The sequence below is a fragment of the Ailuropoda melanoleuca genome, unplaced genomic scaffold, assembly GCF_002007445.2.
Source record: "Ailuropoda melanoleuca isolate Jingjing unplaced genomic scaffold, ASM200744v2 unplaced-scaffold73457, whole genome shotgun sequence".
Classification (NCBI taxonomy): domain Eukaryota; kingdom Metazoa; phylum Chordata; class Mammalia; order Carnivora; family Ursidae; genus Ailuropoda; species Ailuropoda melanoleuca.
Window position 1 is genome coordinate 1 of NW_023248789.1, and position 6,051 is coordinate 6,051.

At 42.2% G+C, this 6,051-nt stretch overlaps 1 long non-coding RNA gene across 2 annotated transcripts; it reads left to right on the plus strand.

Annotated features, from left to right (window-relative positions):
* The first annotated feature begins 2,901 nt into the window (after positions 1-2,901).
* On the plus strand, positions 2,902-5,913 carry LOC117800631. 2 transcript variants are annotated; one of them, XR_004623133.1, is made up of 3 exons: positions 2,902-2,997; positions 3,619-3,675; positions 4,578-5,913. It is a non-coding gene; the product is annotated as an uncharacterized LOC117800631 (long non-coding RNA). The 2 variants fall into 2 exon arrangements; XR_004623132.1 differs by having other exon boundaries at positions 2,980-3,073.
* The last annotated feature ends 138 nt before the right edge of the window (positions 5,914-6,051 follow it).

A 6,051-nucleotide genomic window follows, 5' to 3' on the forward strand; every position in this document is an offset into this window, starting at 1 on the left:
GGACAGAGAGAATCTTTTGCAGACTCCATGCTAAGGACGGAGCCCAGTGTGGGGCTTGATCTCACGACCCTGAGACCATGACGTGAGCCAAAATCAAGAGTCAACTGCGCCACCCAAGCATCCCTCTTCCATAGACTGTTAAACAGAAAATGGATCTTTCCTGAAAAGGAAATAAGGTTAATGGAAAATGGAAAAACAGTCTCTTAAAAAAAGAAAGAAAAAGAAACAAGCCTGTGAATAATAGATGTCCTGAGCCTCAGAAAGGCATGCAGCCTGGTGTGGTGGTGAGGGCATGGGTACAGTTAGATTAACTGCGGTTCACGTCCAAGTTCTGCCACTTACTCACTATAGAACTCTCAGCAAGCTACCTAAGCTTCTGGAATGTCACCCTGTCTGTAAAACGTAAGCTCCACAAGGATGTCTGTGCTGTTCGCTGTTGTATATCCAGTGCACTGCGGCACTTGCTGCCTAATCAAATAGGGTATTAAGGGGCTATATTGAGGAAAAAAAAAAAAAAAGAGCAGCCCCTGACATTCAGAAGCTGGCCTGTATTCACAAGTAGCCTACATTCTCCTGTTAGACAAAAACAATTTCACAAAATGTCCACCTCTGACAACATTACTCTGACACCAAAATGAGACAAAGCAAGGCCACTGCATAATTTGTCCCACCATAGATAAATACAAGGGCACTGTGCTACCCACAAAATACCAAACACTCCCTCTCTTGGCCAAAATGAATAACTGCTACTGCTTTACTAACTGCAATTTTACCTTTTTCTTCTCTTCCTATACATAAGATTTGTTGAGATATCCATTCATAGAATTACCCCTACTTTCTGACAGCATCCAATCCAGAGCAGACCCCTGCTTTCTTAGAGCCTCTCTCAAGTTACCCAAGAAAGCCCAAATTCTATGGTAGGTTTTTTCTTTTTTTAAAGATTTTATTTATTTTTTATTTTAAAGATTTTATTTATTTATTTGAGAGAGAGAGAGCAAGCAAGCAAGAGAGAGTGCAAGAGGAAAGGGGATGGGAGGGGAGGGGCAGAGGGAAAAAGAGACCTCCCTGCTGAGAAGGGAGCCTGATGGGGTTGGGGGGTGCTCCATGGGAGGACCCTGGGATCATGACCTGAGCCAAAGGCAGATGCTTAACCAACTGAGCCACGAAGATGCCCCTATTTATTTATTAAAGAGAGAGAGAGTATGCATGCACATGTGCACAAGCATGAGTGCGGGGAGAGATAGAGGGAGAGGAAGAGAATCTCAAGCAGACTTCCCGCTGAGTGTGGAGCCCAATGCTGGGCTTGATCTCATGACCCTGAGATCATGACCTGAGCCAAAATCAAGAGTCAGATGCTTAACCAATTGAGCCACCCAGGTGCCCCTAGGATAGGTTTTTTTTCTAACACCCACCTCATGAGACACTCCATGACTCCTCACAATATGTTTGCATTCACTTCTGTGAATAATAAACACAATCTGTTTAAGTACAGTTGTGTTCCTAGTGGTATTTGGCTTAAGGGAAATGACAATATGAATGAAAAAAATGGGAAGATAAGTTGTTTCTTCAGAGTTGTATCAAACGGATAATTAATTCACCAAAATATATTGAGGGTCTGTTTTGGACCAGGCACTGTGCTAGGTGCAGGGAATATGGAGAAGAATGAGACTCAGACTGCTGTCCAGAAGTTGAACCCATGAAACGTGCAGAGTAGAAAATTTATGATCCAATTTAAAGTCGTTGGTGCCCCTACAGAGGCATGCACCTTCTGTAAAGATGTGGTAGGACCACACACAAAGGAAGAACATCTTTTTTAGACTTACCACCTCCAGAAGTGTAAGATAATAAATTTGTGTTATTTTAAGGCATAAAATTTGTAATTTGTTGCAGCAGCAATAGGAAACTAATCTATGATACTAGAGCTTAATCTTGAAGGCAGACTGTCCCAGGCATAAGCAAAGGTAGACGAGTTCCTGTAGGACCTGCCAGCTGTCTGTATGGCTGCGTACTTAGGAATGTGACAGGGTATGTCAGGATTAGATCCTGAAGAATCTTCTTTCCATGCAGAGAAATCGGAAAAGAATACGAAGGTTGTCAGAGACCACTGAAGGATTAAAAGCAGGAGAGTGTGACAAAATCAGATTTGCATTTAGAAGGATAAATTGGAGTCTGGAAGTCAGGAGAAGAAATGGGAGATTATGTAAGTACCCTAGGCAAGAAACGAGAGGTTCACTTTGATCACCTTCTATTAAATGACCTTGCTTATTCCTTGAAATTTGGGGTGAGAAGACAGAAAAAAATGATTGTTCTTTAAATATTTGAAATTCTGTCACGAGAAATAGTGGTTACACATGGTCTGTGTTGTTCTAAGATCAAGGTATAAAGTCATAAGGAAATATTAAATGCACCAAGGGAAGCCCATTTTAACAATTAGTGGACTAAAAATAACAGACTTCACAAATAATTGGGTCTTATCTTTCTTCCTTTCATCTCTTCAACAAATAGGCATTTGAGTAGTTACCATGTAGTAGGCATTAGGCATATGATGGGAACAAAGGAGACAAAGACACTGCCTCTGATGGAGTTTAATTTCTTTGTGTTTTGTGTGTGGTACTGTTTACAGATAACTTTTATATAATCATTTAACCAAGAAGCAAGCAAGCTCCCAATCGGGATATCTGAAAAGTGATTTATACACATGGGCGAGGTTAGCTTGGAGTGAACTCTGGCCAGGGAAAATTGGGAAGGAAAATAACCCAATAGAAGAGTCGGAAAGTCAGTACAAGTCTCAGGCACCCAGGGCACGAGGGAAGCCACGCCTTCTCTCCCCACTCCTTCCCACTTGCCCTGCCTCTAAGCCCCACCCCACCCCCACCGCTCGCCTTTGCCGTGCCCTCTTCCTCCGCCCCGTAGCCGCCCCTTTAACTCCCAGCTCTCGGACCGCGGGATTTCGAGCTCTTCTCTCGCGAGATCTTCGCTGTATTGGAACAGGCTGTGGTAGGTGCTAAGCGGGCAATAGGGGCTGTTCTGTGGCAGTTTTCCCGCAAATCTGGGTGCGTTCCAGACTAGCTAAGTAGGTTCTGGGGCCGAGATCCGGCTTTCTGTCGCGCGGGGTCCCCGAGGAGAGAGTAGGGCGGATTCCCCCAGTTGGGGCAGGCCTCAGGCCGCGTGCGTGCCGCGTGTGCGCCGCCGTCTGGGAGCCTGCGTGAGGTCCCAACGGCTGGGTGCGGAGGCGGGGTGGGTGGCCCGCGGCGCAGGGACACCGCCGGCGGTTTTTGCAGCGCGGGTCCGAGGCCTGGTCGCTGCAGACGTGAGGGTGAGGGTGGCGGCCCCGGCCCTTTCAGACCCCTGCTTGGGCCCGTAGGGGTTGGCGCCGAGGTGATGGCGGCGTTCAGCGGCCGGGTTTAGTGGCCCACGGCCCTTACGTATGGAAAACTCCGGAATTCCCTGGGTTCTGGTATTAAAGGAGGTTACTTCTTGGAGTTGCCACGTGGAATTAGTTGTTATTTGCTGCTTTACGAGGCTTGGCTACCTTATTAAGAGGAGAAGGAAGATTTGTATAGGGCTGAATAGGCAAATGACTTAAGTCCCACAGTTCATTCTCTCTCTTAAAATCAGCGTATGCAGAAAAATGGAGTATATGACAGAATCCACCGACCGCACCCCTGGACACATGTGAGTCGTATCCCTTTCCCCCATTCGCTTTAAATTTAAAGATATTTAAAGATACTAAAGTGAGTCTTTGAAACTCATTGCCTGTGGGGAAAGCTTTTTTTTTCTTTTTTTTTTAGAGGGGAATCCTTTGTCTTAAGTGGGAGAAGTGGAAAGCTTTATTTCCTGAGACAATCAAATTCATTTTTAGTTGGAAAGTTTGTTGTAGTACATACTTGCTGTAAGAGTGTTAAAATATTTCCTATATGTTCTTGATTGGCGCTGTCCATGTGATAGCCGTTAGCCATATGTGGCTATTTAAATTTAAAGAAACCAAAATGAAATAAAACTGAATATTAAGTTTTTCAAACACACTAGCCACGTTTCAGGTCCTCAGTAGCCACATGTGCCTGGTGGCTACCTTACTGAACATCATAGATTATGGAACATTTTTTTGGGACAACAACAGTGGTTGCTAAACATTTCCTGTCCCCAGTACACCTAGACTTATGACACCAGTCCATTATACTGAATCACTAGACATGATACTCTTTCCATCCTTTGAAAAATTTTCTGCTCTGGTTAAATGTTTGCATTTTGGCAGTCCTATACTGGCACCTTAAAAAAATGTCTTTGGACTATAAAGCTGTCTGATAATTACTATTAGAAATCTGTTAGACTCTCTAGACCCTTTGAACAACACCATACTTTGAGGATTTTTGGAATTATAGTCATTCTTGTTTTTGTTTTTGTTTTGCCTTAGTTTTCCAAGGTGACACTTTATCTACAGCATCTTTGAAGATTACTTTGCCAGGGTTTTTTTTTTTTTTTTTTTTAATGCAGAGATATGGCCTAACCTGAAGGCTTTTGTTTGTTTGATAACCAGTGCATTTATGAAATCTAATTTGAAACCTTATGTATTTAAGCTTGTGCTGTGAGTGTGGTGTCCCAATTAGTCCAAATCCTGCCAATATTTGTGTGGCCTGTTTGCGAAGTAAAGTAGACATCAGCCAAGGCATTCCGAAACAGGTGTCTGTATCTTTCTGCAAGCAATGTCAAAGGTATGGTGCAGTACTATTTTATTCTACTTAAAGTTGAGATTTATATATAGCAAAGCCACCGGGATATGCTGAGATGACACCAGGGTACATAGAATAAAGCCATATAGTTGAGATATAATTGTTATTTATGTTGGTGTCGCTAAAGACTTTAGGATTTTCAGTTTTGTAGTGTACATTTCTAGTTTGCCCTGCTCATCTGGTAAAGTTAATGTAAAGGTATTTGAATCTGCTTTTAATAAGTTTGATGTATGTGGTTAATAGATACGAGCTGATGTTCGTAAGGGTAAGTGAAAGCAAATTACTAAGGACATAATATTGTTATTATCATGAGGGTTTTTTTTATTTCGTCACCAGAAGCTAGGTATGATAAAAAGCTTCTGAAGTTTTAACGTTTTAAGTAATTTGGCAAGGTGTTTTAAAAATCTAGTAAAATGCCAGTGTAACAAAATGATTATAGTTAGCTATTAACATGAAACTGCCTAGTGACGCTGCCCATATAAAGTTAATTGCCTGTGATTTCCTAAATGAGTTAGGACTCCAGAAGTTCTTAACTTTTTTGGGGGGTTGGGGGGTTGGTTCATGAATCCCTTTGGGAATTTGAAAACTATCTTTCCAGAAAAATACTTAAAATGTACATATATACAAACACATGAAGCTTTACTATTTTAGGGAGTTTACAGTTTGCAAGTTTGGCAAGTATGAGGTTTGATCAGTTACAGATAGTTGGTCTTAAAAGCATGGTGGAGTGAAAGAGCACTGGACAAAGAATCGGGAGACCTAGTTCGTCTTGGATTTCTCATAGACTAGTTTTTTGAAACTCTGCTAATTAACCTTTCTAAGGCTTAATTTCCTCATCAGAATGAAAGCGTTTTATTAGATGATAGAGGAAGTCCTTTCTGACTCCAAAAACATGCTTATAATAAAGGAACCTATATAAGGTTTTTGAATGAACCTTTCAAAGTGAAAATCAGGTGCCTGGCGGGCTCAGGAGGTAGCTTTTGACTCTGGATCTTGGGGTTGTGGTTTCAAGCCCCACGTTGGGTGTAGAGATTACGTAAAAATAAAATCTAATAAATAAAATTGATAATTAGAACTTTCACTTAACAAGTATAGCAAAAATAAGCACACATATAATATATTTAGAAGTATTACATATTTAACAAACATTTATTGAGCACTTACTATGTGCTTGGCACTGTTCTAAGTCCTTTTTTAAAGATTTTATTTAGGGGCACCTGGGTGGCTCAGTCGGTTAAACTGCGGCCTTTTCAGGCCCATGTCTGGCTCCCTGCTCAGTGAGGAGTCGGCTTCTTCTTCTGCCCGCCCTCCCCCCCCCCCC